At 34.2% G+C, this 26,409-nt stretch overlaps 1 pseudogene; it reads right to left on the bottom strand.

The window, feature by feature from the left end:
* Positions 1-185: 185 nt before the first annotated feature.
* LOC113720562 (uncharacterized) overlaps positions 186-26,409 on the bottom strand; it is a 36,260-nt pseudogene continuing 10,036 nt past the window's right edge.

The following is a 26,409-nucleotide window of genomic DNA, read 5'->3' as shown; positions in this document are numbered from 1 at the left end:
ATTTGCAAGAATCTCTATATTTTGCTCTCATTCTTGTCTTGCCACTGGTATACAAATATAAAGGTCTTCCGGCCATTATTGAGTAATTTTTGATAGTTTGTTTGAATTCTTTTTTGTCCCAAACTTCTGCCCAACACAAAACTGTAGACATCTCATATCCCTTGCTGCATTGAAGTTTGTATATGTCACTGGACACATTCATCTGATGAGCTTGGATCACTGTTAAGTCCCACATACACGATATCATCCAACAGTGGATTGTGATCACCTTCAGTTTCAACTCCACCACTAGGCTCACAAGCTTGACTTTTTCTTCTTATTGATTTCTTTTTGCTATTTCTAGAGGGTCTAGCTTCTCCTGCCCCAGGTTGTGCTCTACCATTTGCATCTTTTCCTGTTCGAGTTGGCTCATCATTAACTTGACTCTCCAAGTTTTCACTATTTCGGTTTGGGTCTCTATGTGGAGTTGAGACTCATGTTGCATCATGCTCTCATCTCTACAATACCCCGAATAAGCATCAAGGTTCTTATGATTATCAAAGCATGAATCATCACCATTGTGATTATCTTGCTGCTTTTCTGCTTCACCATCACCTTCACACTAGATATTTTGTGAATGACTATCACCTCCATCAATGGTATTCTCCTTCCATCCCAAAGTAGCAATTGGCTTAGCACGAAATGTAGTGCTAAAAGCATCCTACCTATTGCCTCTTTCTCTAATAACACAAGGCCTCTTTTGTTTGGTTGGAGCTAGTGGAACATCATGCTTGATCTCTTCTATTACAACAGATGACTTCTTTTTTAGGGCTTCCTTCTCCAACTGCCTTTTTTTTTTCCTAAAACTCGTATATTTTTTCAAGTGTATGTGGTCACAATATACTTCTATCAACTTATACTCATACGTCCACCTACAAAATTCTTTAATGTTTTCATTAGTTTGAAGTTTCATTAGACCATGTGTTAAATCACTTATGGGATCAATATAGTAATACAACATGCTGTTGGAGTGCCCACAACTCTCTACCATTCTGTTTATGTCATGCACTGACATTGACTCAGCATCACAAATATCGAAATAATCAATCTCCCCTCCAATGTAACTCTTGTATTTGTCTTCTTGAATCCTACATCCATGTTGCAGTTTAATTAAAAATAAAGAACTCTCAAGCATTGTGCTAATAGAATATGATAAAAATAAAATTGCATTCTTGAAGTTCACACAAAATTTATTTAGAATTTAAGCACAAATTCCCTTTATGCAATAGCCCTAGTCAAACAATGTGCAAAAAATTTGAAGTTTTTGCACACAATTTATCAAAAAAAACTAAGCTCTTATAGGACCCTTTGTTACCCATTCAGATGACAAAAAAAGGATGACAATTTCTCCTATCCCTTTTATCTCCACTATAGACAAACGACAACTTTAAACCCAATAAATGCTATTCAAATACTTTAAATTGCTTCGCTTTATACTCCTAACTTCAGATACTACACATCTTCAACATACATCTAAATCAAAATTAAGTAGGTTTCTTCTTTCTTATCATACAGAAGGTACGAATTGACAATGTCGTCCCTGTTCCATTTAATCCACTGTATTGCCATCAGATAATAGTCGATTTGCTTGCTTGCTCGCTCAACTTTGTCTTTGATCTTGCATCATAAAATCCAACAATCTGGTAGTTCAATTTTGCTGGAAAAAGGAGAAGTTTTTTGCTATAGTTTGTAAACTTAGAAGTCAAAGAATCACTATCATTCTGTCATTGGTGAGATATGGACTTGTGCAGACAACTTTGCCCCAAAAGCTCTATGCGTACACGTCGCATCATAGTCTTTCCATCTACCTTAACACCAAAATTAGACAAAATGGTAGAAAAGAGCAAAATTTGAGAGTTCAGTGACATTTTTTACCAAAATAAGTTTAGTAACATAAACGTGTAAACAGGAATAGTTTGGTGACATATTTTTTTCATTTACTCTATATTTACATGATGGGTTAAGTGCGATATCTAAGTGTACTAACACCAATAAGAAAAATTCAGTTATGAATGATGCATTTTTTTGGTTTTGGCGGATGCAGATCTAGAAATAAAAGCTGAAATTTACTGAGCTAAAAATAAAAAATTACTATGGAAAAATATAAGGCTACAAAATTTGGGTGGGATTTTGGATGAAAATTAGGCCTTAAGGGTGTTTCCTATACCAGGTATTAAGAGATCCATTTGCTTGAGAAAAGGTATACACAAAAATAGTAGCTTTTGCTGCGAATATCAAGCAGTCATGCAATGAGGGTACTGTTTTATGGAAATTAAAGTTGCAGTGTCATCAAGCCTCTCCAAAATAGGACACTGATGGAACAAGTATTAGAAGAGCGTGAGCTCTTCAATAAACGAACTTGGTGTCCAACCCATTAACATCTCGTACAAACAAATTCTCCTTAGTAACCAAAACAACAATATTGGCCGTTCAAAATGCAAGAATTCGAACTCAGTCTCTAATGTTTGGGTGGAGTATGGCATTACAGACCTAACCGAACATGAAGGTTCTGAGTCAAGCCCTAGAGTGGTTCATGCAAGGGAATTATCGAAAATCAGCTTCTCGGATGCAGAGAAATAGAGAATGAGGTCCCCATGGAATCTTGTAGCTAGTCATCATTAAAGCTTTTGGAAGAAGTTTTGGTTTCAAATATACTGATGCAAAGATCCGTGAACTATGAAACCATGAGGAAATATGGAAGTATTGGATCTTGGTTAGATTCACTAAGATGGGTGACTACTAGAATGACATTATTAATGGACCCTAGTCATTAATATCCACTTCCTAACCATTAGAGCATGGTAACCAAATTTTTACTCTGATAAAGACAACATCTCTTTTGCTGTAATCTGAGTTTGATTACCAGGTTTACCCATCGAGTATTAAGACCATCAATTTCTGAAAAGGGTAGGGAACTTGTTAGGATCTTACTTAAGATTGATACTCTCACAACAATATTTGCCAGAGGAAGGTTTGCAAGATTGTGTGTCCAAGTTAATATTAATCAGCCATTCCTATACACAATTGAGATTGAGGATTTCATCCAAAAATTCAATATGAGGGATTTATTTTTATTTTAGTTGCGGAAGAGTGGATAAAGTGAAAAAGAATTGTCATCTCTATACTCCTGCCTCTAAAGCTGATCGGGGAACAGATTCACCAATGATCCATGAGAAGGCACAATTGGACCAACTTAAGCCATGGAAGGCAGTCTACATCTCAAAACTTGAAAACCCAACAGTAAAATGATGTCAAATTTAATTTGGGTCCAAAAAAATGGAAAAAAAAGGGAAAACTCTTCAAGCTAGTCCACTACTATTTTAGAATGGAAAAGAACGAACCACGTGAGTGGTACAGTCAAATGATACTAAAAGTTCACTGGAACTATATGGAATAGTTCCTAAGGCAAAAGATGGTAGATGTAATGAGGTTTTCCTTCTTCAACAAAGAAATTCCATCTCCTGCAAATTGAGTATTCACAATTGAGGGATAAATTGGAGACTACACAATGCATAAGGTAGCAGATAATTTGATACACATAGAAAATTGCACCTGGTAGGTTAGGAGTCCATAAATAAACCTAAGTCAATGGGGGGTTAGGACTTAAGAAAACAGCTGATATTAATAAGGCTGCAATGGCAAGGATGTGCTAGAGACTTAGGGAAAAAAAGTCAGACTGCGGTAAAAAATATTGACTAAAGAATACATAAACGAAGAAACCTCCAAGAAAGCTAAACAAATTGTGTTGAAGGAGAAAGGAGGGTCAGTGAACAAAAGATATCTCAAATTAGGGGAAGATTTATACAATAAAAGATTAGCCTGGACCATTGGAGATGGAAATACTATAAGATTTTGGAATGATGGGACAAGCCTAGATCCCTTTAAAAAGGTAATTGCTGCCCACTAAGATGAGATGAAATAAACATGCCAGTATCCAAAGCCTTTGGACTTGGATCATTTGGGAACCTCAGCTGCTCTTCTATTCTCTTCCTCAGGAAATAAGTGAGGTTATTAAAGTTATTCCTAGGCCTTTAACTCCTACTATAATAGACCTTACTAGATGGAAAGCAAACCCTAATGGGGTTTTCTCTATGAAATCCAACATTGAGTTATTGGCCAAAGGAGCAGTGAACAATAGAGAAGAACACAATCCCAACTAGACTTGGAAAGTTATAGCCAGAAACAGAATAAAGCATTTTCTCTAGATGGCTTGCATGGACAAGATTGCCACCAAATAGAATCTATTTAGAAGAAAAATTGTCCAAGAAGAATCATGCCTAATTTGCAACTATCCAAGAGAGGACACTAATCATGTCCTCTTCAACTGTCCTAAAGCAAAGATCTTCTAGAATAGCATGGGAGTTCCAAGACATATCATGTCTCATGAGAATCCATCATTCTCTAGTAGACTCAAGAATGCTTGTCTAAGCTCCTAGTACTCTTCCTACTTTCAAGTCCAATGGGGTACCTTAGTTGCCTTGGGATGCAAGAATTTATAGAAACAAAGGAACAAAATTGTATTTGAACCACAGTCTGAATGGACAATTCCTCTAAGAAAGATACTCTCTCTAGCATCAGAATTCCTATTCCTAAGGCCAAAAAGCTGTGCAAGTATAAAGGAAAAACAACAAATTCTCATCAGTTGGGAGCCTCATGCTCCCTAGTTTTTCAAGTTTAATACGGACGGAGCTTCTTTGGGTAATCCTTGCAATGCTAGAGCAAGTGGTATCAATGGCAATCATAATAGAGAATGGGTAGGAGGATTCATCAAGAATATGGAGGGTTAAAACTAACTTGGCTGCTGTGCCTTGGGCTTTAAGAGATGGGCTATACTAGCCAAATCCTTGAACATATCAAAATTACAAATTGAGCATGATGCCGAAGTTATTATTGATGTATTAAATAACTCTGTAGCTAACACTCATCAACTCTTTCTTATTATTTTGGATTGCAAGACCATTATGCAGAGTTTTCAAGTAGTTTCTATTAAGAACATCTACAGGGAAGTGAATAGGTGTGCTAATTTTTTGGCAAGATTAGGTGCAAAGCAAGAGCAAGAATTCAACAATTATACTTGTACTCCTTGTATTTTGAAATTATCAGAAGAGGACCTTAGAGGACTCTATCTTCCTCATTTTGTAAACTAGAAGGTGTACACTTTAATTTTTAGTTAATTTCAATCTCTTTCTTACAAAAAAAAAAGAAAATAGTAAATTTAGACAACAAGAGAGTAGAGAGCAGCATGTGGCTATAAAAGATACTGTTCATTGGTGAGTCCTTCTACACTTCTAAAATTTTCCCAACCTTCAGTCCATACCATTAACTTTTTTAAATAGTGAAATTACCACCACAAACTATTTCCAATTTTTACAATTATTGAAAACCTCAATCCTTAAATTGCATTGTGAATTAGCATGCTTGAGACTGATTAAGTTTGATGATCTTAAATATACTGTAATGCATTTTTCATGTCAAATGAAGATGAAGAAAACATAGAATACATCCTTTGGTATGTATGTCAAATTTTAGTAGCCAAAAATATTTAGGGGAAAATTTGAAAAGAGGGAACAGGGAAATTGAAAGTTTATAAGTAGGGTGTTAGTTTTAGAAAATTTGTTAATGAAATATGGATTACTGTTTTTGAATTAAAATAACTAACAAATTTATTGTTAAATAATTAAATTACTCTCATAATAATCTGCACTCTATTGAATTCACACATACATTTTAATAAAAAATAATGTGTGTCTTACTAAGTATAAGTGTATATCCACATTTCCACATTTAAATCCATATATATATATATGTATGTATGTATGTATATAGACACACACATATACATACACATACACACACGAATGTGCACATATGATGCACATATATGTAGGTTACAAATTGATGTATGTGCACATTCAAGCGCCACTATGTGTAAATAAAGGTAAATTAGTAATTTTACCTACAACAAATGTATTTTTATAATTTATGAATAGTAACCCATACCTTATCTACTAATTCTCTAGAACTTATACTTTATTTATGAATTTTTGACATTCCTATTACTCTTTTCCAAATTTTTCCAATGTTGGGATTAATTATATTGCCTATGTCATATTAATGTTGATTTTCTTTCCCAAAGTCAAATATATGTGGTCGAGCAATTGGTAGACACAGAAGGAATGTTTTAGTAAATTGATACCATTCTAAAGTTTCACTCAGAAACTCAAGAAAATTCAAATGATTAGGGAAAGAAGTATTGCAGCACGTCATATAGCGGCTAATTTCTTAGATTATAGGAAAAAAAAATCCGTCAAATGCACCTCTGACATGGGTATTTCTCATTTTATGGCAGCCGTGTTGAATCCTTTTTTTTTAAAAAAAAAGTCCAAACGGACTGACTTTTTTTAATTGCCTATCAACAGCCGTGCCCAGTTAGCACGGCTGCAGACAGCCAGTCAAAAAAAAAGGGCGTCAAGTGCCTGACACTTGACTGTCAGGCGCGTGACAAAGGCCGACAAGAGGCATTGTGAATCTTTCATCCTTATTTAGCTTAAGGGCTTACATTTGGCATCTTGCTTGCAGATGGTGTGCACTATCAAGGTGGCTTAATTGTTCAAAATATGATGTTAGTTATAATCTTGTATTATCCAAATAAAAGTTCTTCTTTTCAGAAAAGGTTTTTGATGAATTGGAAAGATTGGTAACTTCAAATTAGCTTCTTCCTGGTGGAAAAAGGATATCAATTTGACTTAAACTGGAGAAATAAGCTCCAGAGCAGATGCTTTGTTCCATCTTATCTCTCTTGCCTTTCCATCTCCATTCTATTTCGACTTCGAGTTTCGCCAAGGGTATTGATTTACAATCACTTCTTGGAGAAATATGCTACGTGAGCTTAGCCAAGCTTTAGATTTCTGACAAAGAAGGAATTTTTGGAAACCAGACTTGTTGATTTGACTAGACTTGCATCGAATAAAAGGCAGATTTAAACTAGACAATGTAGGTAAAATAGGCAAAGTCTTGGGACACATGATATACCATATGTTTAACTGCATCAGTGCAAGAGACCAATTTCTAACTTTGCTCTTCTTAACCACCCTGCATGCCGAGAAAAGTAAATGGTAGACAGCTATATGATTGACAAACCCAATTCCTAGAGCTCCAGCGTAGTAAAAACAAGAACTTCAGTGAGCTCAATAAGTAGTAATGATACATAAATTGGTTGAAGGTCAATAAGTAGTAATGAAATCCATGTGTAAATACTGTACATAAATTGGTTTAAACTATTTTTTTTTCGAATGTCAGATGGAGCCGTGTTGACTATGTACGGCTCCAGCTGACTGCTGCGACTAACACAGGAGTCAGTCATGTCTGTCTGTGTCAGTCGCAGCCGTGCTGAGTCAGCAGGGCTGCGACTGACATAGGCTGACCGCACGGATATTTTGCAGAGTTCTGACAGTGTAAAATTTAATTTGCTGCCGTGCTAAATCAGCATGGCAGGTATAGAATGAGAACAAATCCATGTCAGAGGTGCATTTGGCGGATGTTTTTTTTTATACAAATATTCTAAGAAATTAGCCTCATGTAGCATGCAGTTATATATTTTTGGTTTATATACTGTTGGAATTCACAAGTTCCAGATAAACTTTCGAATGCGAGACTTGCATATACTCAATATTAGTAGACCCGAGAAGATCAACACAATAACTCCAATAAACTTGTTTATACAAAATTCGCAAATAAATTATGTTGAAGTTTGATGATCATTTTGAGGAAGTATTTCAGCCTTGAACTTTTCAATACTGTCGCCTTATTAAGCTTAACGCACTTTGAATGTGAAATGCTAATCAGTGGAGAAAGTTCAAGGCAATCAAAGCTCTTCCGATTAAAATATAAAAACCGAACTTAATCATTACAAGGTATATGAAATTCAAAGTTTGGCAGATTCTACCTTCTTTTTAGGATATCATACCTGAAAGATAAATTCACAGTTGTATGGTGAAATTACTTTGAACCCTTAGATTGTTACAATTTTAATTATTAAAATTTTAAAAACTATCATTATTTAGAGATAAAAATTGAGTGAATAGTGCCCCAACGAGAGCAATAGAATTTTCCTCAAAGTTTAAACACTTAGATAAGATTTCTAAAAAAGTTTAAAACTTTCTACCATACTTGACCTAATTCTCAAAATCTTTGATAAAACTGATGTACAAAAAAAATTTTCAATTATAGAAAATAGGTCATTTTTTGTTTAGCACAAAAGGGGATTTCCTAAGATAGAATGTCAATTTCATTAGCTTGAATATCACCCTATCGAAAAAGATACAAGTAAACTTTAAATCAAATCTAAACATTTCTTGTTAGGGCTTTGCTAAAGAGTGTTCAATGAGCATTCATTAAGAGAGTCTCAGGTGTTTTTTTTTTTTAGGTGTGATTAATTTGAGAAAGTGTCTAAACGTAGGATGTGCACTAATTGTAATTATGTATATTCACATAATAAATTAGGTATAATTTAGATGTGCTAATGAATGTGTATTCACATAATATATAGTTAGAAAAAATTTATTGTTATGTGAATGAATGATTATTGTTTCGATTGAAAATTAACCGTTTATCCAAAAGGGCTATGATAAGACTTGGGATTAAGGAATCATGACACATTCTGTTAACTATACAGCAAATACTTATACATACATATATATATATACATACATACATACATGTATATATATATATATATATCTGTGTGTGTATATGATTGATCTTATATACACTGATAGTTTATACATTATCAGTTTTGGATTAATAATAACTAATAAATTTTGAATTTTGAATTTAATTTTTACACATGTATCATGAATCTAATTATGATAGTTCATACACTGTCAGTGTATAGAAGACTCGTGTGTGTATAAATTATGGAGCATCAAATCTATTAATATTGTATTTTGTTTGTGTTTTTCAAATTTATCAAATTTTTGTACAAACCTATGTGCAGTCGGTTCAACGAATAGGTTAAGTATAGTTATAATTTCTCTCTTGTCTAACAACTTTTATCTCTTTTGATAAATTTAAATTATTATTTTTATCTATATATGGTAACTTTGCTTCATGTGAATTTAAAAATTACGTTAGTAAATTCATTGACTTTGTTTTAGAAACTAATAAATCTTCAATGAGAAAATAAATATGCATTTTTTTTTTTTGCCTTTAACTGAGAATGAATATCGATAGGTGTGTAATCATTATAAAGTTTAATTACTATTTCAAAAATAACCGTTATTCCTTCTTTTATGCATTATAACCTTTCATGACCATTAACACATTATATTAAATTTATGCATAAAAGTTGTTAAAGATGGTACTATTTTTTGTTTCGAAATTAATATGGTAGTTAAAAGTTTGGAATATAATTATTTTCTAATATATATGTAAAAGTATTATTGATGAGTTATTTATACCTCGTATCAATTCATAACTAATCACTAATAAAAGTTTATTCCATGTTAAACATGGACAAAATACAGGTAATTGGCTTGGATTGAAGATTACATAAGAAAATAAATTAATTTATTAATTGTAATACTTTTTCCGACGTGATATATGTAAAATAAAATAGTTACTTAAAAAGTAAAAAGTTATAATCTCTAAAATAAATTTTCCAATCCGAAATATATTCTTTTTTGTTCCAAGTGGATAATCAACCTCAAATCCATTGCGAATTTTTTTTTGTGTCAAGAATCCAATGCGAATTTAACCTTGCATGCTAATGAATTTGAGCGCAACGTATCAGAACTATCGGCCCGCTTTTGTTCGTTTCGTACTCGGGTCCTCGATAGCAACGTTCAGATTGATAAACTGGACTATCCGGATCCGGTGGAGCGTGCCAACACCTTCCATCAAACGCGCGTTGGGATCTTCTTACTTAGAAGTGTCGTGACTCGTGAGAGCATCGCTGCTTTAGTCGTTTTGACGAAGGTCACGTGCACAACACGCGGCGACTTATGCCTTTTATTAGTATTCTTTCGTTTTCCATGCCGGAACGCAAACGCCGCTCAACAACACCGATTGGTACACCTTCTTTGTATTTCACCCACCCTTGCGTTCAAACTTTCTTGGTTGGTAGAAGGCGTGAAGGTGTGATGTGTGATTTGTGATGCAAGACAGGTACAGGAATGGCGACGGGAAGATCAATTCAAATAGCTCTTTAGGCCCTAGTTACCCTCTTATTATTCATGGATGCACAATGTTTATTTAACTTATTAATTTTAAGAAAAAACTCATTAACTTTGCAACATATTTGAATTAGTGTTGTCAAACTTGGATTGGAGCAATTTGACCATGTTCGATTATGTTATTGACAAGTGTTAATTAGTTGGACCGTTTTCAGAAACTGTTAATATTATCATGATGTCATAATTATTTTATATTTTTTAAACTTTAGTAATATTGAAATTAAGTTCTTGACTATTTTTTTGACAAATCATACAAAATGTTTCAAATATTTTAGGTCAATAATCAAATATACACCTAAAAATTGTAGTATAAAATGTGGATTCATGTCCAAATAGTGTTCATGCTCCAAAAACAACAACATAATTCAAACACTTCATCAAGGCGAATTCTAGATGACTATCTCTTTATTAATATCTAAAAGGTAGCAGTTTACGTCAAAATAAAGTTGAATATGGTGCATAGAAATATAAAAAGTCACTTGGCTTAAAGAAACAGAAGACATCAGCAAGCACATTCTATTCATAAAAACACGTCTACATGTGAAATCGACAACCAATTAATTCAATTCATATAGATAGCCATTAAACTCTAGTTCATCTGCAGTTTTTCATTGTCATCAACATCAGCATTATCATTTGGTGGATCCCAATAGACACACTAAATCTTAACGAAAAGGGTTATTATCACTTTACCCTCTTAATGTTTGATGTCACTATCAATTTCCCCCTTAACGTTATTTTTTAGTCACTTTACCTCCAAGACTAATAGTCAAACTTAACGGAGTTTATTAATTAAAGTAAAAAGACAAGTTTAGCTTTAAAAGTTATTATCACTTTACCCCCATAAACTATAGTCTCATTATCAATTTATCCCATAGAGTTATTTTTTAGGCAATTAATCCCACTATTAAACCAACTTAACAAGTTAAAAAACTTTAGAGAAAGTACCCTCCTCTTTGTATAATAAAAAAAATAAAAAAATTTAAAGTGGCTCTTTTCATCTTTAGCATCAAGAAAAAAAGTCAAAACATTAATCTCTTTCTTCTTAGCAATCTTATTAATATTAAAACAAATAGAAAGATTGGGAGGGGGAGGGGGAGAGAGATATAGAGAGAGAGAGAGAGAGAGAGCTCAATTCTTTTTTTTTTAAATATAAATAAGAAAGAATTAAATATTTTTATTATTTTAAAATTATTTTACTTTACTATTTACCACTAAATTTCAATCCTAATCCCAATAACCTTAAATTAATACGATAATGTTAGATTTTTCTTTATTATTTTCTTTACAAAATCTAATTTTCTGTCTCTTTTTTTCCTATCTCTTTTTCTTTTCCTAGTATTAATAAGTGTAAAAAAAGAAATTTGAGAAAATCCTTTTAATTTTATATTTTTGAATCTCTTAAAGTGAAAAAAGAAGAATAATCATTTCAACTTTTTTATTTTTAATTATATATATATAAGTGTCAATATATTTAACAATTTTTGACCATACTAATTAGATTAACGATGACATAAAATGCCTAGAAAATAATGTTAAGAATTAAAGCGATTATATCACTATAATTTAAAAGAATAAAGTAATAATAACAATATAGTAATGCTATAGAATAAAAGAGTATTTTTGTTCAAAATTTCTTAACATGTTGAGTTAAATTACTTATGGGGGTGAAATAACTAAAAGATAACGTTAGGGGATAAACTGATAGTAGTGATATAGTTGAAGGAGGTAAAGTGACAATAACCCTAACGAAAATGAGGAGGAAAAAAAAGAGAATTTGAACATAAGACCCATAATTTTTGGAACTTTATTTTAACTACTAGATCAAGATTTTTTTGGCGCACTGAACTAGTTTAGTATAGTATGATTAGTTCACAAGCCAATTCCAAACCAGTTTTTTTTTTTTTTTTTTGGCTTTTCAAGTCAAACTAGATGGGATAGCTTTTATAGATGATTATTTCACCTAATTTTATATTTTAATGAAAGTCAACATTTTTTTTGGTGTTATCATCTGCTCTTCACATAGATTTTAGAATTTTCATTTGGAAAAAAAATTAAAGTGGAATCTACCAATAGCTGCTACGGCTGATTCAACTTTAGCTAACAAAAAAAAAAAAAAAAAATCCTTCCAAGCTTGTTCAAACTCCAAAAATGTTGAGTAATAACTAAGCCCAAGCATCTGCCAATTTCGTACCTTTATATACAAGGCAATTTCGATAATCAACTTTTACCATTTCTTTTACACCTACCATCATCTTTTAATCTGCTTATTCATGGCAAATAAGAACGTATGCCAGATTCTGAAAATTCAATTTCTAAATTCACTTCTATATAATCAACTTTTACGAAATTTGTTGCAAATGAGAACAGCTTATCTGTCATTCACCAACTACAAGAACGGCAGTCTTTCTTGGCACCTTATTTTTTAAGGTAACATTATTTTCGTTAATTTAGAAGTAGGAGTGTTGGGTTTGCACTTTGCAGTCAAGGACGGAACTTCCTGCCCACCTAAGCCCACCTAAGTTTTAGATATTTACACTTTTTACCTTTAAAATTTTAAGAAATTTGAAATGCTTCTATGTATTTTAAGTTATTTATCCCTCCAAAAATTTGTAAGAAATTTTATGTTGATTCAAAAGATTATATGCATATGCATACGCATTTCACCCTCTCAAGCTAAAATTTTTAGGTCCATCATAGTTTATAGAAGGCTTACGAATTGGGAGAAAACAAGGTGAACGTGCCCAAAAGTGAAATGTACACATGAAATTGGTTGCAACCAAAATTTACCTTACATTCAATTTTCCTTTTGCTCCATGGTTTGCACTGTTTTATTCATATACTTAACTATAATTTATTCAATCATTGAGGTTGGTTTAATGAAAGACTCTTAGGATTTTTCCCACTATCAGGTTTATAGTTCAAATTCTAAACCTGACAGTTGAGACTTGAGAGTGGAGGGAGGAGGGAGGGTTGAAAAAATAAAAATGGTTCGTGCTCTTTATTTACATCCAAAAGAAAATAGAAAAGGCTGTGTTTCTTTATTTGAAAAAGGCAATTTTCCAAGGTGAAATGAAAGTATCAGACTTGGGTAAGGTGACAATGCAAATGAGGGAAAAGAAAAGAAAAGTAGGCTTTTTTTGTCCTAATAGGCAAATTTCGATGATCATATAATGGTGTAGGAAAGAATAAAAGAGGGATAAAAATTCAGAACAGATCAAGACAGCCACTAAAATACATAGCGAAACAACAAAATAAGACACGAGAGATGGTTAAAATCATAATGACTAGGAAGTTCATATTCTAAGCCTGGTAACGCACAAGTTTCTTATTTGATTATACATTAATTCATATTTATTGTATGTTCAATTCGTATTCTTCTAATCAACAAATTAAAATTATGCAACAAATATATACATGCAAGAAAAAATTTACAAACTAATTGCATACATGTGAAGGCAATGAAATACGCCAAATAGTATTAGATAAAATTTTCTTATGCCTATTGTACACTTAAAAATTTTGTAGCAATAGATCAAAACAAAATTGGAGGTGCAACTGTCCAAATATTAGCATTAGTGGTGCAAAGTGGAAATGTAGAATAAGTTAAAGAGTACAAAATTAATTTTGACTTGCTAACCCATAGGTACATTGCGTGTGTGCTTGTAAAAATTTCATTAATTTTTTTAACGATGTTGACAATTGGATAAAAATGGGATCATTTGCAAGTGCACAGGATATAATGTGTCCAAATTGACATTATGGATGTATACTAAGGATCAGCCATAAGTTATGTTTTCAGAACCAGACCGGGTATCAACTCGGTCAAACTCAAGAGTCAGGGGTCAATGAGTTTACCGGATTCGATAGAGGTTGAATCGGATGATGTTATAAATAAAAAATTAAAATATTATATGAAAAATACCTAATAACATGTTAATATTAATAAAGGTATATTTATATATATTTGATGTTTCAAATATATTTAACAAGAAAATACAAAGAAATTAGAACAATCAAGTAGCAATTTATATTATTTAATGAGCATTAACAAGTTTAGAATCAAAATTATGGACTTAATTGAAAAATAATACCAAACTTTAAGAAAATATTGATAAAGTATGAAATATTTGAGGTATATTAATAATTTTTAACAATCTAGGGGTCAAAACATAATATTAAAAAAATTTGAATTTTTTCTTAAAAAATGCTTATTGAACCGAAAAATCCGATTTTTCCCGATCAAACCCGATTTTTGACCGAGTTTTCACTTACCTGATTTTTTAGCATAACTCGGACCGGATCGGTTCAAATTTTAAAACACAGGTTAGGAGGTGCAAAACAAAATTAGTCCAAAAACAACATCGATAAATGAAAAAACCAACTACTCGTTCTTAGTTCCAAGACAAAAACTTTAATGTTCAAAATAAAGAAAAAAAAAAGCTAAAATAGGATTATACACCATTCTGTTGCTGGAAATACGTCCATCAGCATCAGTAATATACTAATATTTCACTGTAATTGTGCACATTGGACCGCACAGCATTAGTGGCCCAAAGGATTTTTTTTTTTTTTTAAACATACTTGTGTTATGGAGCCAAATAGTGAAACGTTAATGGCACTTTACAGTGAAAACGGCACATCCATGTGGCTGTACAGGAAATGATAATATGCCATTAAGAATCCTAACATTTGTCCTAGTCCACCAATCCACGGACAAGGGGCCTAACAGTGACTAGAAAAATTGTTCGAGGAGATTTTGTGTAAAATGCACACGACGTAAATCTGTCTGTATGTAGCGTAATTCACTTTCAATAACATGTAACTATAGAATAAAGTTTTATGGATCCTATACATGGTGTGATAAACGAGATACAAAATGAAATTTGACCTTACATATTTTTTTACCAAATCTTAATCATGAACTTTCAGAAACGATTGCTTCTTGTCCCTCTTTTAGGTAGGAAGCCTCCTGCAACCGTTCCTAACCGTTCCTGTCCCTCTTCCAAGGCACAATTCAGTGGATGCACGTAACGCAAAATTTTTGTGACGTAGAGCCTTGGCTATGTAGGATATCCTTGTTGAGATCGAACCGCTCCTCGAATCTAAATTGAAGAATGCAATGCATATTTCTCCTGCAGAAGATGAAACAATTTAAAGTAAATTATGTGAAGTAACCAATTTGAAGCCACATGCATGTTGCTTTGTCAATTTGAAGCCACATGCATCGAATTTAAGCGTTGCTTTAACGAGTTTGAGGTTTTAAAAGTTAGAGGTTTTAGATTCTAATTTCCCTTATTCTAATCCGCTTGCTAAATCCTATCCCTCTCCTATTAGGAGACAAAATTACTTCAACGTAAAATCAGAAAAGAAGAAAATAAAATACAACGACGACCAACCTCATTATAACAACCAGGCCTAATCTTCGAAAACTTTGTTCCATTAATTTTGTAGGATATATAAAACAAAAAACTGTTAAGGTTCGCAAGCATATATCTTCTTTCTATTTATATATTTTTGCTATAAACGAATCTTTGCTTATTCTCTTTTTTTTTTTTTGCAATGATCTTTGCTTATTCTCTTGATGACTTGAACCCAAGATCTACGGTTACAGGTAAAGTGTCTTGCCATCAAAATTGCATTTTTTTTTTGTTATGCAAACCAACTAATTTCATTAATGTAGAATCTTAGATTATGCAAAGGAGAAAGCATTTCCATATACATCAAAAGGTATCATTATTCGATTAAAAAATTTCTGTGGAGCAACAGCCCACTAACAGCGCCTCAATGAAGTCTATTGCTTTTTTATTGTCTAAATACAATGGAATTTCGCATAAATTCTTCCAAAGTATAATAATAAGTTATACCAAAAGCATAACCCCCCAAATCGCTGTACATGTAAATACATGTTTAGACCACTGACTGCATTCCATTTATCTAAATATCTTCAAATAAATAGATATAACCAACATACACATATATGTCCGTGTATATATGTTTTGCACTCAAACTATTAAGATTGATTCAATTGATTAAAACTTTTTTGTTTTATTTTTTTGGTAAGTTGATTAAAACTTTATTATGGGTAGTGAAAACTTCTTGGTTCATCCTGGAGGGATTTTAGGGCAACATGTAGGCAAATTCTATGCCTAATCATCATGATTGATTATTTTGTTTAAGATAAATTGTCTTGGTCATTTCAAGTCCTTTCTAATCGCTAAAAGATGTGAATACATTTTTATCAATAGACATTAGAGTTAGCTTTAATTGAAGTGCAGATAATTACTCTTTTTCCAATATCGACATTTGTTTTTGATAAAACATCATAATTTCATTAGAATCTGCACTAATGACAGAAATTATATCATCAAACATACACAGATATAAAAAAAATAGATTTGAAGAAATGATACTATAGGATTGAAGAACAATAAAAATTACTTTATAAAACTCCAAATTTAAAAAATGAGATAAAATAATTGTAGCTCCACGGACATCTGTGCATGCTTTCAATCACCAAATCTGCTAATTAACTGTTTCAAGTCCAGATATTATGATGAGATCTGCTGAATAGATCCAAGAAATTTCAGATTTGATAATCAAAATTCTAAAAAACTCAGTTCTAATAAAAGAAAATTGAAAAAATTATCAAAAACTCTCACTAAAAAATTTAGGAAAGAAGAAAGCTCTCACTTGACAACCCTAAGGAGAGAAGAAAATCTCACTAGAAAATTTTAAAAGAGATTTTATTCACACAAAAGAAAAGAAATTATAAAAGAGATTTTATTCACACAAAAGAAAAGAAACTATAGAGAGGGTTCCTCCCATGGAGAAAGATAAGAAAATTCTGATCTCTCTCACACGAAAGAGTTGAAGAGAGTTTTAGTTAGAGAGTTTTTTCTAAAGAAAAAAAAGAGTGGAAGAAAATTTATCAAATTCTAATCTAAATCGTTAATTGAGTTCCTAAACACTCCCACTTAGGCCCATGTTATATAGGCATCGATCCCCATATATATATATATTTTCACAAAGATGGTAAATGTATTAATCAAAGTTGAAGAGTTTACAAATCTGGATAGCATACCTGTGTAATCTGCTCATTGTAATTTAGGTGGCATTTCCCATGTGGTCCGCGACTAGATCCTATTAAGAGAGATTTAATCAGCTTTGGGTTCAATTTTTGTTGATGGCCTCAGTGATGATAGAGATGCCTCACCTGGATCAGTTAGCCAACCAAGAGGCAACACCTCCAAATCCGGCCATGACTTGCCCATCAGACCATTGGCCCAATCATATCAGCAGCCGCAAAAGTCCTGCTTAGAAATGGAAAGGAGGGTCAAATCTTGTTTCAACAATAATCTCAAGCAGAATATTCACGAGCACAGGCGGAATCAGAAAAAAAAATGTTTAAAGGGCGAACTCTAATTCAATTAAAATTTAAATATTTTTAATTTTATTGGGAGCAAACATTTGAATGTGCACAAATTTTTTGAAAACATCAACTTTTCAAGAAAAGAAAATTTAATATTTCAAAACTTGGGGCCCTCCCCGCCCCACCCTAGTTTTGCCCATGCTCATGATACATGATAGAAATGTAGGTGTCAAACTATTATTTGACGGGCTACCACATGCCCCCCATGAAACCCAATCATCTCCAGTTATCCTGTACATGTTGACTAGGCTGCTGCTTAGCCATTTCTGGTTTCACGCGGGTTCCAGGAGACACCGAATAGACAATGGGCCAATGACGTTCACCCAATACCTGCACGAGACGACTTTGACTTCTTTTCTTTTCAAGTCTTTGTAAGAAATAAGTATCTTTTCGGGGGTGCCGCGAAGACCTTAATCTAGTGATTAAAATTGAAATATCAAAATTTATAAATTTTGGATTCTAATATCTTTTTTTCACTTGTTTACATCTTAAATCTCATCCGTCTTCTACTAGGATTTTTTTTCCAAGTATCTTATGAGGTAACGGAAGTAAGAAGTAGTATAAGTATGCGAGTGACAATTATAAAAGTTTATTTTGATTGAAAACCTTTTTCCGAAAATATATTCCTTGAATTCCTGCGTTTGGTTGCATTATGGTGCATGAAAATATTTTCTTATGTAAAACATTTTACGTATTAAGTGGTAAAATAACTTTCTTAAAAGACTTGCTGAATTTAAGTTCGGTTGCCTCCACCCGTTGTCCAACCTTACATGACGAACACCGATCTCTATCACGTTAGATAACTACTTCTTTGATAGTAGACAAATACAAGATTAGAGAAAGAAAAACGTAGCCTATGAGTAACATTATTCAAGGGATTGCAACACTAATAATCACCTATCGCTTCTCCTCCATATGTGCAACCCTTTTTCTCTCGCAGTTGCACATTCAAAGACAAGCATCTATTGACGTATCCTCACCGGATGCTTACAAAATTAGACTAAGATCTGTGAAAATCAGGAGGAATTGCGATCTTGACAGAAAGAAAGGAAGGACAAAGATCAGCAATAAGAAACTGAGAGGTGCCCTTAGCCCAATAGAGAAAGTTGCAATGGAATGGAGAGGGGAAAAGGAAGGCCGGTAAAGTAGTATTTCTCAATTCTGATGGCTTGTGCTTCGATACTAATGCTCACTTTCCAGGGAATGGTGGCTTTTGGGGAGTTTTGTGGTAGCGTGATGTTGCAGGCCCCGAATTTGATCTAACGGTTTTCACTTTTTGAGAATTGAACCAAACTCAGGAAAACAATGAAGAAAACAAATATTTTCCCAAAAACTTACTTTCAACGAAAATTTTTCCAATGGAAAGCGTTTTACACCCTAACAAACGGACCCTTAGAACAAGTTTGAGAGTTACAAAGATCTCTTAACCATTTATGCTGTATCGTATTCTAGAACAGCTAAACTTTCTGATTAACCCCTCGAGCTAACGTTATTCTTCTGTTGTCATACACTTAAATTCTATGTAATTTCACCGACATTCACTCGATTTTTCAAGTGTTTGTATGTTTATCAGTGATCTTCAAGATTAGAGCAGTTGTGATGCTACTGTAATCATATATGTTTATCAACACTTAGAAAAAAATCATGGGAGGAAAATAGCAATGTCATAGACACCATTTGTATTTGGATGTGACCAAGCTATCTACATCATATCTTTCCTCATTCCTAAATTTTAAGCATATCAACCTCTGTTTTATAGATACTTTCTTAAAATCTCAAACTTTAAAAGTTAACAACTCAAAATTTTTTTTAATGTATTCATGACTTTTAAAATTGCAGTCTGTGGTGCTATAACTAAAGTCCAATAGTTAGATATATTCTGATTCCAAGGATAAAATGGAGAGTTAGTCAAAACAAAACAAAAGGTAACTACAAGTGAAATTGTCTTGCAATTAATTTCATACCTGTGAAACGAATTGTATCTCGTCTAAATTCAAGTCATCACCAAACACACAATCGTGTTTTATTGCAGGAGAGAAATAGTATCTAGCAACAGCAATGATCAACTGACTATATATAAAAAAACAAGAAAAAAAAGGAACACAATCACAGTACCAAAGTCAATTCCCCATCCTGCATATTGGTAGTAGAGGGATCTCACAAATGCCTTTCCTACTCCCAACTTTGTATTGACACTCATGAAGCCGTTATGCATCCATGAACAAGTCAGGTGCTTAATGGCTGTATCTCTTGCATCCCACCTTCGACCAGACTCTTCATAAGCTCTTCCCTGAAATCAAATGATGATAAATGGAAGTAAGCTTTTCTGTCCTTTTGAAAACTTTCTAAATTATCAAAATCATACGAGGAACAGAAGATTATATATATGTTACAGGACTGAACATTAACATATTTAATTTCAAATTATTTTTAACTTTGGAAAAAGTTAAATTGATAAAGAAAACGTTAGAAAATTTTTAACTTACGAAAAAATGTAATTTTCTAAAACCTGGGGTTTGGCTCTTGCCGCCCTTCCTAATTCGTCTATGGTCAAAACCTAGGATAGTGGAACGAACGGATAACTTGCCCTTTCTATATATATATATATATATATTTTTTTTTTTTTGAATAGAACCTTAGTTTATTTTGAATAGAATCTCTTAACTAACAGTTCTACAAATTTTACCGCAGAAACATCCAAGATGGGGGTATTGGCGTTGACTTTTTTTTTGATCTATCCTAGACTAGCAGGTATATAGATCTGACTAGATTAAAGTGGTGCTCCGACACTTCATTTGAATTTTTTTCACTGCAAATGGGGTTTGAACCCCCAACCTACAGCCGAAAGAGGGGGATCCTAAAGTGTAAGAGGCTAGCAAAATTGTGCTCTGGCAGCTCCTATGGATTTTTTTTACTGCAAGTGGAGTTTGAACTCCCAACCTACAGACCAAAGAGGGGGAGCCTAAAGTGCAAGGGGCTAGCATGTCTACCTGACAAGACCAAAGGAGGTTTTTTCACTGAGATAGGGTTTTTTTCACTACAAGTGGCGTTCGATCCCCCAACCTACAGTCCAAAGAGGGGGAGTCTAAAATGTAAGGGATTAGCAGGTATACAGATCTAATTAGACAAAAAAGTGCTCTAACACCTCATTTGGATTTTTTTCACTGCAGGTGGGGTTCGAACCCCCAACCTACAGCCCATGCCTAAAGTGTAAAGGGCTAGAGCACCTCCTTTGGGTTTTTTTCATTGCAGGTGGAGTCTACAGGCCAAAGAGGGGGAGCCTAAAGTGTAAAGGGTTAGTAGGTATACAGACCTGACTAGACCAAATAAGTTGTCAGGAGAAGCCTAAAATGGGGAGCCTAAAGTGTAAGGGGCTAGAGCACCTCCTTTGGATTTTTTTCATTGCAGGTAGAGTCTACAGGCCAAAGAGGGGGAGCCTAAAGTGTAAGGGGTTAGCAGGTATACAGACCTGACTAGACCAAATAAAGTATCAGGAGAAGCCTTAAATGTATAGATTTGATTAGATTAAAGAGGTGTACACACTTAGGGCTACTATCGAGCCAAGTCGAGCTCGAGCAACACCATACTCGAGCTCGAACTCGATCTCAAGCAATATTACTCGAACTCGAGCTCGAGCTCGAACTCGATCTCAAGCAATATTACTCGAACTCGAGCTCGAGCTCGAACGAGTATATAAATTTGAGCTCGAGCTCGACTCGATAAAATGAAAACTAAACTCGAGCTCGACTCGTTTGGGCTCGAGTAAATATCAAGCCTAAGCTACTCGAGATCGAGCTCGAGTTCGAGTTCCTATTTTCTCAAAATTCAAATTCCAGATTCATGTTAACAGGTTTGCCTTTCCAATATAAACCAGAATTCCAGATTTCCAGACTTCGAATATAAACCATGACTAACAAGTGTATATAATGAAACAGGTTTGCCTTTTCAAATTCATCTCAAAGTACAGATAATATCAGTTAACATCCTCACAAATAAAAGTTAACAAGATGTCGAAATAGACTTGAACCACCACTGATCAGTTAACATCCCAAATTAGTGTCAAAAGTTTCGAGCATTACAAAATACAAAAGTAACAAGTCAGCTTGAACTACCACTGATCAGTCCATCAAGATATCAAAAAATGAACAACACCGCAAGACAAGCACACAAGATTCCAGTATGCATCAAGATTCAAAAAGACAAGTGCAACCACAGCTTGTTTAACAAAAGAAAGGTGCTAGTCTGCTTGGCATCCCAATACGCATCAGAGGCCAACCCAAGATTCAAAAATTGCAGTCCTATCAAGAATGCAGTTGTATCAATTTAAAGGACAAAAGTAAGACAAAAACAATTAAGAACTACAAGATTCCATAAGGACCATACTACTAAACCTGGCTGTTTGAGAGACATCTTCATACTTTCGGCAACCCAACTTCTTTAATTATCTTAACTTGCTGCATATTAGACGAAAGAGAAAGAAAACAAAACATTAAAAGTTAGAAATAATTTAGAAAATAATAAATTGAGTAACTTATGCAAAAATAGTGGTCTCGAATACTAAAATACTGAATATTACCTTCATTTTCTTTTTGATTCCATGGAGATTTCTACACCAGTCTCCGGCACACAGCAATACTTGAACAGTTTCTGGGTGAAGTGAAGCTTGATAGGAGTCTATTACTCGAGTTCCGGCACTAAACGTTGCCTCAGATGCCACTGTACTTACTGGAATGGCCAAGATATCACAAGCCATTTGAGACAACACTGGATAGGAAATTCGGTTTATTTTCCACCATTCCAAGCAATCAAATGCTTTCAGGTCTGCTCCAGTCTTTTGGCGAGGCTTATATAAATAATCAACCAGTTCCGACTTAAGGGGTTCGTTAGTCTCAACTTCATCACAATAGACATCGAAATCATCCCAAGAAGAAGAAACTGGTGCATTTTTTTGCCACCCTTCTAAAGAACAATCTTCCATTGTTGTTCCTTCTATACTTGCCATTAAAGCAACATATTCCTCATAAAGATCAAATAGGACTTTTCGAACATTTGAAATATGCTCTTGAGCTTGGAAAGGAGGATACATTTGAGGGTATGCGAACTCTACAACTCGCATTTTCTGTCTCGGATCTAAAATGGCAGCAATTGCCATTAGCAAATTACAGTCACCCCAATATTTATCAAACTTGGATTTCATCTTTGTTACCATGGCCCGGATGAAGTCGTCTTCATTTTTGACTTGAGCATCTAAAACTTTCTTAATTTTTGCCACCTCTTGAAGGAACAAGTTGCTTGTAGGATAATCAGTCCCAGACATAATATGTGTGGCTGTCCAAAATTTCTCCAAGATAGAGCAAACATTTTCTACTTTATCCCAATCATCAGGAGATGGGCAAAAATCATAAAGTGGCCCTCTATCTTGAAAGCGGCGAAAAACATCTCTAAATTTGATGGCACAATTCAGCATCTCGAATGTGGCATTCCATCTAGTCCGACAATCATAAAGCAATTTTTTTCCAGGTATTCGGAGCTGTTGGGCAATTTTAGCAAACAGCAAAGCTCTTCCCTCGGAGCGATTGACAAATTCCACACTTTCCCTAATATTGTTGGTGATGTCCACTATCTTGGAAAGGCCATCTTGAACCACAAGGTTCAAGATGTGTGCACAACATCGAACATGAAAAAGTTTGCCTCCACATAGCAGCTTTTTTGATCTAGAGAAGTCATCCTTCAAAAGTCGGATAGCAACATCGTTATTGGAGGCATTATCGACTGATATAGTATGTATCTTGTGATCAATTTCCCATTCCTTCACGCACTTAAAAATTGCAGCAGCAATCTCTACCCCACGTCGAGGTGGTGGTATGTGAACAAAATTGAGAATTCTCTTCTGAAGCTTTCAATTTGAGTCAATCCAATGTCCAGTGATGACCATATACTCTATTTTCTGATTTTTAGATTTCCAAAGGTCGGTTGTGATGCTCACTTTTTGCACATGCTTCAACTTGTTCTTCAACTTGTTCTTTTCAACTTCATAGACTGTCACGCAATCATTTTTTGCTGTTCCCCGGGAGATCTTTTGCCACTCTGGCATTCCCATCTCATGATGATGTTAAAACCTTCTTCCTCCAAGATAGTGAATGGATGCTCATGCATTAACACCCAATGTGCAGCAGCCTCTCTCATTGCCTCCATATCAAACTTACCAGTATGTAATGCCGGTAAAGTCGAAAATATCTCATCAGCTAGTTGGAAATTTAGTTTTGTTTGCTGTGCTACCATTCTAAGATGCACTTTTCTAGCTGAACATGAAATCCTATGCCTTAACATGCTTGAAGTTTGCTTAGATTTGCCCCTTGAAAGTTTTTTCCTACAATGGACGCACGTGGCATAGAAAGTGCCATTTTCTTCAATTTCTTCAAAGTCATCCCAAACTTGTGATGTTTTACTTCTTTTTGGAATATGAAATTCATCATCACCTTTATCTTGCTCTCCTTCAGTTACATTTTTCTCCATAGCATTCACTTGTATTCCTTCATTCTCAACTGGAGTTTTTTCAGTTCCTTGATCAGCCACATGTATTTCTGGATTTGGAGTTGTGTTGTTGCTAACAAAACAGGACTATCGAGCAATATTGGAGAGGATGAACCAACATTTGATAGCTGAGGGATAGAAGAAATCTCAAGTGGACTCCATCCACCTTCAATTTGCCAAAAAAAAATCATAAACTTGATTAAGTCTTAAACTATTAGTACATTAATCTCACAGGAATCATTAAGTCCTAAACTACAAGGATTACATGTTGGTTTTTCATCAACCAAGAACATGCCAAATTACATTACATGTCGGTTTAGCCAATTGCATAGGGGCAAGGTCCATTCAAAACCAAACAATGAGCCAAATCTAAGCAGTCAACTTAGTCTTTTGCACAAATCTTTTGTTGGGGACCACTAATTCAATGCCAAGAACAACAAAATGCTTTCAGCAATTCATACGGGATATAGCAAAATGCTTTTAGGTGAAGTGTGGTCCCTCTGCTTGTAGTGCACAATCCACTATCACTAGTAAAGTAAAGCAAAATGCCAAGGACAGCAAAATGCTTTCAGGAATTCATACGGGATATAGCAAAATGCTTTTAGGTGAAGTGTGGTCCCTCTGCTAGTAGTGCATAATCCACTATCACCAGTAAAGTAAAGCACACTATATAATGCTTGACAATGAAAAACAAAGATTATATCCACGGGGGAAATGAAATCAGTTTCAAGAAAGCTTCTTTCCTATCTCTTTTTTTACTCTTAGTCCCTGAGACTCGTGGAGAAAGAACAGAGACAAAGTGCAGAATGAATCAGTAGGTTACCTAGTCCCTGAGGTACAGCAGCTAATCTTGAACCACCAGTAGAAGGACCAGTGTCACTTTGCATTTTTTCTCCAAAAATTTACAATAGCTTTTACTCCATTTTGATTCCACCTTAAATTTAAGCCACAAATTGCTTATTTAATAGCTTCTATTCACTGTCAACAAAACCCACAATTTTTACCAAAGACCCAAAATTAGGTTTTCATTTTCTGAAGCAGAATGGGAACTTAGACTCAAAAATTCACACCCAAATACCAAGGTCAGTCGTTTATTACCTCAAATGAGCTGCATTAACTGCCGGCTGCAAGGTGTTTTACAATTGAGTGACATTTCGCCGCTAGTCATGCTACAAGTGCAGAGGAGAAAATCAGCGGCTCAGCGGGACCATGTTGTGATTTGTGAAGTTGAAACCAAAAGGAGAAGCAAAGCACGACGGCGATGTTGGTTTTTGCTCACCTGCGAGCTGCGATGAAGTACTAAAGGTTTGAACTTTGAAAGTGAGATTGTGAGCGTGCATTCTTGTTTAGGGTTCAGACAATAAGGTAAACGAGAGTGATTTTTTTTCTTGTTTTTAATTTTTTACATTTTAGATTTATCACATTACCATTTTACCATCCATCACTTTTTTAACTAAACATTATTTCATGTAAATTTATTAAAACACATACCCATAATAGTCATTCCATACTTAAAATATATATAATATATATATTATACGAACACTCGATTAGGCTCGTCGAGCACTCGAGTAGTTATTTCAGGAGCTCGAACTCGACTCGTTAAATGTAACGAGTAGCTCGAGATCGAGCTCGAACTCGATTTTACCGAGCTCGAGTCAAGCTTTTTACCAAGCCGCTCGCGAGTAGCGCGAGCTACTCGCGAGCGGCTTGACTTGACAGAACCCCTATACACACTTAACTAAATCAAAGAGATGCTTGAATTTTTTTCACTGCAGGTGAGGTTTGAACTCCCAACCTGCAGTTCAAAGAGATATTTAGTCCTTTTTTTGTGGCCACTAAGCTTTGGCTCAGTGGTTTGTATTGGCATTGACTGGTTGAGCACTTATTCCTCTCATCACATGAATTCCAAACATTAAACCCATACCATGGACTTGCTTGGCTACTAGGGCGAACCCTTGTCCATTTTTGGACGATGGCCATCTCACTGGATCCGGTACCATCCTACCCCATTTATCAATCACATCAAAACCAACAGAATCTGTAGATGCATCCTTGACTTTCCTCCTGTACCACAGGTAATCTACAACAACATACTACAAAGGTACAACAGTTAAAATGTGTAATAACAAATTAGTTAGCCTTCATACTAGATTTTATTTCAAGCTGTAA

Source organism: Coffea arabica, chromosome 1c (assembly GCF_036785885.1).
Source record: "Coffea arabica cultivar ET-39 chromosome 1c, Coffea Arabica ET-39 HiFi, whole genome shotgun sequence".
Lineage (NCBI taxonomy): Eukaryota > Viridiplantae > Streptophyta > Magnoliopsida > Gentianales > Rubiaceae > Coffea > Coffea arabica.
This window is presented reverse-complemented; position numbering and strand designations above follow the sequence as displayed.